Source organism: Grammomys surdaster, unplaced genomic scaffold (assembly GCF_004785775.1).
Source record: "Grammomys surdaster isolate TR1022 unplaced genomic scaffold, NIH_TR_1.0 503, whole genome shotgun sequence".
In the NCBI taxonomy this organism is placed as follows: Eukaryota; Metazoa; Chordata; class Mammalia; order Rodentia; family Muridae; genus Grammomys; species Grammomys surdaster.
Window position 1 is genome coordinate 15,593 of NW_021604922.1, and position 10,761 is coordinate 26,353.

Consider the following 10,761-nt stretch of genomic DNA (forward strand, 5'->3'; position numbering starts at 1 on the left):
TGCTGTAATACTTGAAGGTGAACAAATAAAAGTTTAAATGAAAATGTCTCTATATTTTCACATACTCAGAGTTTTTCCCAACAGAAATAGGGAAATTATCTAAGATTTAAACATGTCATGAAGGTTTTCATTACTTTTCATACTCATAGTAATTCTCTATGGTAGAACATCAAGTGTTGCAAAGAATACAGCCTACATAAAACATATGCCATATTTTTCTTGTGGAAACATTTTCCTCACTATAAATATTCAGATGATTTTTTGGAACTGAGATCAAGTCATATATTTCATAAGACATTACATTTGTGAAGTATATCTTCTCTATGTGTTCTCTGTGGCATTCTAAGATATAGGACCAAAGTACAGGATTAATATAATCACTACATTTGAAAGATTTCTCTCATATATATATTTTCTGGAAAATTTTAAAAGGGCCTTTCTTAGTCAAGGATTTTCTCCTTCACTTCATTTCTAAACTTTCTCTACTATATGAATTTTCTGATGCTTTCTAAGACTGCCATTTTCAGTAAAGCACTTGTTACATTTATTGCATTTGTAAGGTTTCTTTCCTGTATGAGTTCACTGATGAATTCTCAGACTTCCTTTGAGCGAAACGTATTTGTTACATTCACTGCATTTGTAAGGTTTTTCTCCTGTATGAGTTCTCTGATATGAACGAAGACTGAATTTTTTGATAAAGCATTTGTCATATACACTGCACTTGTAAGGTTTCTCTTCTGTATGTATTCTCTGATGAACACAAAGATGGTATTTTTGGTTAAAGCATTTGTCACATACACTTATTTTATAAGGTTTCTCTCCTGTATGCATTCTCTGATGAACATGAAGTTTGTATTTTTGGGCAAAGCATTTGTCACATTCACTAAATTTGTAAGGTTTCTGTCTTGTATGAGTTCTCTGATAAATTCTTAATGTGCCTTTGTTAGTGAAACATTTGTCACCGTAACTACATTTGTAAGGGTTCTCTCCTGTACTAATTCTCTGATGCGTATTAAAGTGGCCTTTGTGGGAAAAGCAGTTGTAACATTCACTACATTTGTAAAGCTTCTTACTACTTTTTTTTGTTTCAGCATCTGTTTACATTTAGAGACCAAACCTTTATCAAATTTTGTATTATTGTTTTCTTTCTTCCCTATGTGTACTCCTTGATTTAGATTAGTAACAGATCACTCTTTTAAAGACTGTAGACATTGTTTATATTTGCAAACTTTTCTGGTTTTCCCAGTTTTACACCTTTTTGGGTTTGAGGATTGAAGAGAGGAATCTCTGTGGTTAATTTTATAAGGTGTACTTTGGGTGGATTCATTTATCATTTTGCTAAGCTCATTACATTTAGAAGACTTCTCCTGTATATTCACTTGTTCATGGACAATGCCCTCTGTGACTTGATCTAAAACTTTCCCATGTTTTCCACATATGAGATGATTTTCTGAAAAAAATACAAATAATGATGACAAGTATTACTGTACTGGGGAGAAAGAGATTCAATAACGGGTGTTTGCTGACATTTCAGGTAAAGTAGACTTTCTCAAGGATTCATGCTCTCAAGAGAAGCATCATGATTGTACTTTTTGCATCATGATTACATGGATCCTCAAAAGACTCTCAACTCTGATCTACATCTACTGACAATAAATGATAATATACTTCTAAATCTTGTTTTAAAAACTGTACTTTGCAGTAGCTATGATAAATATATGATTGATCAGTATTAAACATTCAAAAAGTAGAACTATGAACAATGTTCACTAATTTTTTATTATGATTTGATTCATAGTGATCCTGTGTACCTTAGTCAGCTAGAAACTCATGATGTAAAATGAGTCTTCTACATATGCTTCTTTCAGCATCTAAAATGCTACAATAAAAATCATGCTGTATCAGTACTAAACACAGAGACCACATGTCAAAACATAAATGAGCAAAACCAAAATTCTCTGAACAAATAGTCTATATCCACATATAATCTTTAGCATAATTAAAAATTGAAAATGAGAACCTTGTCTAGAGAAACTGTGGTCGTGGGGCCTCCAGAAGGTCTGCTGCATGGTGCACAACTAGTAAAGTACCTTCCATGTCCGTCACACTCGCTGGGAATCCGGAGGAGCCCAGTTTTCTCAGGACGTAAAATCCCTGCTTCCTGAATTCAAGTGCCCTTCCAGTCAGCCCCTTCTGCCTAGGCAGACCACCAGCTTGTTGACACCTCTGAAGTCACCACAGTCTCAAGGCCTCCAGGAGGTCCACTCCAACATACACCACAATCTGAACACCTCCCAGGCAAACAACAACATGGAAGGCAACAGCATGATTACTCTTCTGTAAACCAAATAGTCTCAAGAACTCCCAGAATGTCTGCTGCTGCCAAAGCAGCAAATCAGCAGCTTGTCTGCCCCTCTGAAGACCACACAGTTGGAAGGCTTCACAGGAGGAGGTGTGCTACAGTCAGGGTCACAGGCCTATCATGAGACTGGCATCAACCCAGGGACATAAGAGGCAGGCACCAGACAGAGACATCCAGACCAGCTAGCACCAGGGATAACCAGACGGTGAGAGGCAAGTGCAAGACTATAAGCAATACAAGTCAATATACTTTGGCATCATCACAACCTGGTTTTCCCAGCACAGCAAGCCCTAGATACAACAACCACCAGAAAATAAGAAAGCTGACCTAAAATCCTATCTCATGAAGATAACAGAGTCCCTTGAAGAGGATATAACTCACTGAAAGAAAATATAGGTAGAGAGGTAGAAGCCATTAAAAGGGAAACAAATAAATCCCTTAAAGAAATACAGAAAAACACAGTCAAACAAGTGAAGGAATTGAACAGAATACTCTAAGACCTAAAAGTAGAAGTAGAAACAATAAAGAAAATACAAATTGGCTACCCTAGAAATGGAAAACCAAGGATACTGGTTAAGATTTAAATATGTTTAGCAGTACCAACAAAATACAAAAGATAGTAAAGAGAATCTCATGTATATAGAAGATACCTTAGAAGATATTGACATAACTGTCAAAGAAAATTCAAAACATAAAAATCTTGTAACCCAAAACATCCAGGGAAACCAGGACATAATGAAAAGACCAAATCAAAGAGTAATTGGAATAGCAGAGAGCCAAGATCCCCAGATCCTACACCATACCAAAGAAAAAAGCAAATATTAATTATTTCACAAGAAAGCCAAAAAGAGAGAATCACATGCTCATAATTCCAGCTCCAACATCAAAAATAACAGGAACAATCAACTGTCTTTAATATTTCTCAATAGTTGGACTCAACTCACTTATAAAAAGAAATAAGCTAACAGACTGGATGTGCAAACAGGTTCTAGCATTTTGCTGCATACAATAAGCACACTTCAATATCAAAGACAGACACTACCTCAGATTAAAAGACTTGAAAAGGGTCTTCAAAGAAAATGGTCCCAAGAAACAAGCTGGAGTTGCCATCCTAATATCCAATAAAATAGACATTCAACCAAAAGATATCAAGCAAGATGAGAATGAACACTTAATATTCATCAAAAGAAAAATCCACCAAGAGAAAGTCTCAATTCTGAACATCTATGCCCCAAATGCAAGGGTACCCACATTCATAAAAAAAAAAAAAACATTGACTAAAGCTCAAAATATACATTCACACTTACACAATAATATTGAAAGACTTCAACACTCAATTCTCATAAATTGACAGGTCATTACAACAGAAAATAAACAGAGTCACAGTGAAATTAATAAAGGTTATGAACCAAATTGATTTAACAAACATCTGCAGGACATTTAACCCTGAAACAAAGAATGTAACTTCTTTTTTTTTCTTGTTTTATTGGATATTTTATTTACATTTCATATGTTATCCCCTTACCCCATCCCCCACCCACCCGGGAACCCCCCATCCCCTTACACCTCCTCCTTCTTCTCCGTGGATGTAACCCCCACCTACCCCCCCACTCCCACTTCCCCACCCTCAAAATTCCCACCCCCTGGGGCGTCCAGCCTTCATGAGGTCAAGGATCTCATCTTCCATCTGTGCCCGGCAGGGCCATCCACTCTTACATATTCAGCTGAAGCCCTGGATCCCTCCATAAGTGCTCCCAGGCTGGTGGTTAGGACCCTGGGAGCTGTGGTTGGTTGGTATTGTTGCTCTCCTCATGGTGCCACAAACTCTTTCAGCTCCTTCAGTCCTCACTCTAACTCCTCCATTGAGAACTTCATGATCAGTTCAATGGCTAGTTGTGAGCATCTGCCTCTGAATATGTCAGACTCTTGAAGGCCTCTGAGGAGACATCCATATCAGGCCCTTATCAGCATGCACTTCCTGACTTCCACATCAGCATCTACCTTTGGTGACTGCACATGGGATGGATACTCAGGTGGAAAGGTCTTCAAATGGCCCCTCCTTCAGTTTCTGTCCCTCTCTTTGTCTCCATATTTGCTCCTTGAGTATTTTGTTGCTCCTTCTAAGAACTGAATCACCTAGAGGGATAATATCCAATATATACAAAGAACTCAAGAAATTAGACTCCAGACAACCAAATTACCCTTTTAAAAAATGGGGTATAGAGCTTAACAAAGAATTTTCAATGGAAGAAACTCGAATGGCCGAGAAGCACCTAAAGAAATGTTCAGTGTCCTTAGTCATCAGGGAAATGCAAATCAAAACAACTCTGAGATTCCATCTCACACCAGTCAGAATGGCTAAGATTAAGAACTCAGGTGATAGTAGATGCTGGCGAGGGTGTGGAGAAAGAGGAACACTCCTCCATTGTTGGTGGGACTGCAAGATGGTGCAACCACTTTGGAAATCAGTCTGGCGGTTCCTCAGAAAATTGGACATAGCATTACCTGAGGATCCAGCTATACCACTCCTAGGCATATACCCAGAAGATGCTCAAACATATAATAAGGACATATGCTCAACTATGTTCATAGCAGCCTTATTTATAATAGCCAGGAGCTGGAAAGAACCCAAATGTCCTTCAACTGAGGAATGGATTCAAAAAATGTGGTATATTTACACAATGGAGTATTACTCAGCTATTAAAAACAATGAATTCGAGAGGTTCCTAGGTAAATGGATGGAACTAGAAATTATCATCCTGAGTGAAGTAAGCCAATCACAAAAGAACTCACATGGTATTCACTCACTGATTATTGGATATTAGCCCAGAACCTTGAAATGCCCAAGATGCAACTCACAGGCCACATGAAGCTCATAAAAAAGGAAGACCAAGTTGGGGTAACTTCTTTTCAGTACCTCATGGTACCTTCTCCAAAACTTACCATATAATCACTCACATAACTAGCCTGAAATGATACAAGATTGAAGCAATCCCATGCATCCTATAAGATCACAACTAACTATGGCTTGTCTTCAATAACACAAACCACAAACAACAGAAAACTCACATACCCATGGGAACTGAATAACTCTCTACTCAATGATAACTTGGTCAGGGAAAAAAAAGAGACTTCCTAGAATTCATTGAAAATGAAGACACACAATACTCAAACTTATGAGGTACAATAAAAGAAGTGCTAAGAGGAAAATTTGTAGCACGGAGTGCACTGTTAAAGAAATTGGAGAGATGCTACATTAGCAAAATAACAACATGTCTAAGAAGTCTAGAGCAAAAACAAGCAAGCACACTCAAGAGGAGTAGATGGCAGAAAATAGTCAAAGTCAGAGCTAAAATCACCCAAATAGGCAGAAAGAGAACTATACAAGAAAACCAAAATCTGGTTTTTGAGAAAATCAACAAGAGAGATAAACCCTTAACCAAACAAACTAAAGGGCCCAGAGACCATATAAAAATTAACAAAATCAGAAATGAAAAGAGAAGCCGGGTGGTGGTGGCACTCGCCTTTAATCCCAGCACTTGGGAGGCAAAGGCAGGCAGATTTCTGAGTTCGAGGCCAGCCTGGTTTAAAGAGTGAGTTCCAGGATAGACAGGACTATACTGAGAAACCCTGTCTTGAAATAACCAGAAAGAAAGAAAGAAAGAAAGAAAGAAAGAAAGAAAGAAAGAAAGAGAGAGAGAGAAAGAGAGAGAGAGAGAGAAAAGAAAAGAAAAGAAAAGAAAAGAAAAGAAAAGAAAAGAAAAGAGAGACAAAACAACAGAAATGGAAGAAAATCAAAAAGTCTTCAGATCCTACTACTAAAGCCTATATTGAAATGAATGGTTTTCTACACAGATACCACATGATGATATGATAGTTTACATGAACAGTCCCAAAAATTCTACCAGATAAATTCTATAGCTGATAAACAACTTCAGCAAGGTAGCTAGATATAAAATTAACTCAAATAAATCAGTAGTCTTCTTTTATAAGAATGATAAATGGGCTTAGAAAGAAACAACATTCTTCAAACTAGTCACAAATAATATATCTTTGAGTAACTCTAACCAAACAATAGAAATATCTGTATGAGACAAGAACTTCAAGTTTCTTAAGAAAGAAATCAAAGAAGACCTCAGAAAATAGAGAGAACGCCCATGCTCATGGATTAGTAGAATTAAGATAGTAAAAATGGCCATCCTACCTAAAGCAATCTTCAGATTTAATGCAAACCCCATCAAAATCCCAACACTACTCTTCAAAGATATGGAAAAAGCAATTCTCAAATCATCTTGAAAAGAAAAAAACCCAGAATAACTAAAACAATTCTTAACAATAGAAGGACTTGTGAGGGAATCAACATCCATAAACTCAAGCTATATACTTCAGAGGAAAGGTGATTATTTTGAAAGCATGGTATTGCTGGGCGGTGGTGGCACATGCCTTTAATCCCAGGACTGGGGAGGCAGAGACAGGTGGATTTCTGAGTTCGAGGCCAGCCTGGTCTCCCGAGTGAGTTCCAGGACAGCCAGGGCTACACAGAGAAACCCTGTCTCGAAAAACCAAAAAAAAAAAAAAAAAAAAAGCATGGTATTGGTACAGAGCCAGACAGGTTGAACAATGAATAAGAATTGAAGACCCAGAAATAAAACACATACTTAGGGATACTTGATTTTGACAAAGATGCCAAAAATACAACATGGAAAAAAGAAAGTAACTTTAGTAAATGGTGCTTGTCTAACTTGTAGTCTGTGTGTAGAAAAATGAAAATGGATACATGTTTATCACTGTGCACAAAGCTCAAGTCTAATGGATCAAGGACCTCAACATAAAACCCATACACTAAATCTAATAAGAGACAAAGTGGGAATGAGACTCAAATTCATTAGTACAGGGGGAAATTCCCTAAATGGAACTCCAATGGGTCAGGATCAAGAACTGATAAATGGGACATCATGAAACAGGAAAGCTTTCGTAAGTCAAAAGGACTAACCAACAACCTATAGGTTAGACAAAAATATTCTTTAACCCAACATCCAATAGAGGGCTAATATCCAAAATAAATTTTAAAAAAATAACTTAAGAAGATAAACACCAAGAAACCAAACAACCCAATTGAAAAATGGGGTATAGAACTAAACAGAGGATTCACAACAGAGGAATCTTGAATGGCTGAGAGGCACTTAAAGAAATTTTCAAAGTCCTTAGTGATCACCACGATGCAAATTAAAACAACTTTGTGGCCTTTTGGCTGGGGCAGAAACATAGCTGGTCTGCTCTTGTGGAGATACTGAATCCTGAGCCATCCTAGAGGAGCAACTGCACTCAAAGCAGCGGGTAAGAAACACATCTCACTCCCTACCCACCCAAGGTTACAGCTGGGAGCCAGGGACGCTCAGGACCCACCAGCTACCAAATGCTGCCACTCCCAAATTCCACTTCCCTTCCGTCCCTGCCTGGTCCTTTTGACTGGGACAGACACATAGCCGGTCTGCTCCTGTGGACATACTGAATCCTGAGCCATCCTAGAGGAGCCACTGCACTCAGAGCAGCAGATACCTAGGAGGTTTGCACTTGTGGAGACATCATATCCTGAGCCATCCTAGAGGAACCACTCCACCCAGAGCAGAAAGATTTCCAGATCCCAGAGGTGGCCTGAGTCCCAGGAGTTCTTCATCCCAGGTGATTAGGATCATAAGATCACAGAGACATCTGGAGTCTGAGGAGCTCTGACACAAGCAAGATAACTGGAAATACAGACTCCAGTCTTACACAGTGAGGGCGGGTAACACTAGAGTCAACCAGATGGCAAAAGGCAAGTGCAAGAACATAAGCAACAGAAACCAAAGTTACTTTGCATCATCAGTACCCAGTTCTACCAATATAGCAAGCCCTGGACACCCCATCACACCAGAAAAGCAAGATTCAGAATTAAAATCACTTCTCATGATGATGATAGAGGATTTTAAGAAGGACATAAGTAACTTCCCTAAAGAAATACAGGCGAGTACAAGTAAACAGGTAGAAGCCCTTAAAGAGGAAACACAGAAATCCCTTAAAGAACTGCAAGAAAACACAAAGAAGGAATTAAACAAAAGCATTCAGGATCTGAAAATGGAAATAGAAACAATAAAGAAATCTCAAAGGGAGACAATCATGGAGATAGAAAACCTAGGAAAGAGATCAGGAGTCATAGACACAAGCATCACCAACCGAATACAAGAGATAGAAGAGAGAATCTCATGTGCAGAAGATACTATGGAAAACATTGACACAGCTGTCCAAGAAAATGCAAAATGCAAAAAACTCCTAACCCAAAACACCCAGGAAATCCAGGACACAATGAGAAGACCAAACCTAAGGATAATAGGTATAGATGAGAGTTAAGATTCCCAACTTAAAGGGCCAGTAAATATCTTCAACAAAATTATTGAGGAGAACTTCCCTAACCTAAAGAACAAGATGCCCATAAACATACAAGAAGCTTACAGAACACCAAATAGTCTAGACCAGAAAAGAAATACCTCCTGTCACATAATAATCAAAACATCAAATGCTCAAAACAAAGAAAAAATACTAAAAGAAGTAAGGGAAAAATGTCAAGAAACGAACAAAGGCAGACCTATAAAATTCAACCAGACTTCTCAACATAGGCCATAAAAGCCAGAAGAGCCAGGACTGAAATCATACAGACCATAAGAGAACACAAATGACAGCCCAGACTACTATACCTAGCAAAACTCTCAATCACTATAGATGGTGAAACCAAGATATTCCATGACAAAACCAAATTTGTCCAATATCTTCCCACAAACCCAGTACTTCAAAGGATAATTGATGGAAAATGCCAACACAAGGAGAGAAACTACAACGTACAAAAAAGCAAGGAAGTAATCTTCTAACAACCCCAAAAGAAGATAGCTATATAAACATAATTCTACTTCTAATAACAAAAATAACAGGAAGCCACAATCATTTTTCTTTAATATCTCTTAACATCAATGGACTCGATTCCCCAATAAATAGACACAGACTATCAGACTGGATACACAAACAGGACCCAGAATTTTGCTGCATACAAGAAATGCACCTCAGTGACAAAGACAGACACTACGTCAGAATAAAAGATGGAAAAAAATTTTCCGAGCAAATGGTCCCAAGAAACAAGCTGGAGTAGCCATTCTAATATCAAATAAAGTCGACTTTCAGCCAAAAGTAATCAAAAAAGATAAGGAAGGACACTTCATACTCATCAAAGGAAAAATCTACCTAGGTGAACTCTCAATTCTGAACATCTATGCTCCAAATGCAAGGGCACCTACATGCATAAAAGAAACTTTACTAAAGCTCAAAACACACATTACACCTCACACAATAATAGTAGGGGATTTCACCACCCCACTCTCAGCAATGGATAGATCATGGAAACAGAAACTAAACCAAGACACTTTGAAATTAACAGAAGTTTTGAACCAAATGGACTTAACAGATATCTATAGAACATTTCATCCTAAAACAAAAGAATATACCTTTTTCTCAGCACCTCATGGTACCTTCTCCAAAATAGATCATATAATTGGTCACAAGACAGGCCTCTACAAATACAAAAAGATTGAAATAATCCCTTGCAACTTATCAGATCACCACAGACTAAGGCTGGTCTTTAATAATGACAAAACCAATGGAAAACCCACAGGCACATGGAAACTGAACAATTCTCTACTCAATGATGACTGGGTCAAGGAAGAAATAAAGAAAGAAATTAAAGACTTTTTAGAATTTAATGAAAATGAGGACACATCATACCAAAACTTGTGGGACTCCATGAAGGCAGTGCTAAGAGGAAAACTCACAGCTCTAAGTGCCTACAAAAAGAAGCTGGAGAGAGTACACACTAACAACTTAACAGCACAACTAAAAGCTCTAGAACAAAAAGAAGCAAATACACCCAAGAGGAGTAGAAGGCAGGAAATAATCAAACTCAGGGCTGAAATCAACCAAATAGAAACAGAAAGAACAATACAAAATATCAACAAAACCAGGAGCTGGTTCTTTGAGAAAATCAACAAGATAGATAAACCCTTAGCCAGATTAACCAGAGGACACAGAGACAGTATCCAAATTAATAAAATCAGAAATAAAAAGGGAAACATAACAACAGAAACTGAGGAAATTCAAAAACTCATCAGATCCTAGTACAGAGGCCTATACTCAACAAAACTGGAAAGCCTGGATCAAATGGACAACTTCCTAGACAGATACCAGGTACCAAAGTTAAATCAGGAGCAGATAAACCATCTAAACCGTCCCATAACCCCTAAGGAAATAGCAACAGTCATTAAAAGTCTCTCCACCAAAAAAAAAAAAAAAAAAAAAAAAAAAAAAAAAAAAAAAAAAAA

General features: G+C 37.7%; 1 pseudogene; it reads right to left on the reverse strand.

Annotated features, from left to right (window-relative positions):
- Positions 1–460: 460 nt before the first annotated feature.
- LOC114633044 overlaps positions 461–10,761 on the reverse strand; it is a 33,174-nt pseudogene continuing 22,873 nt past the window's right edge.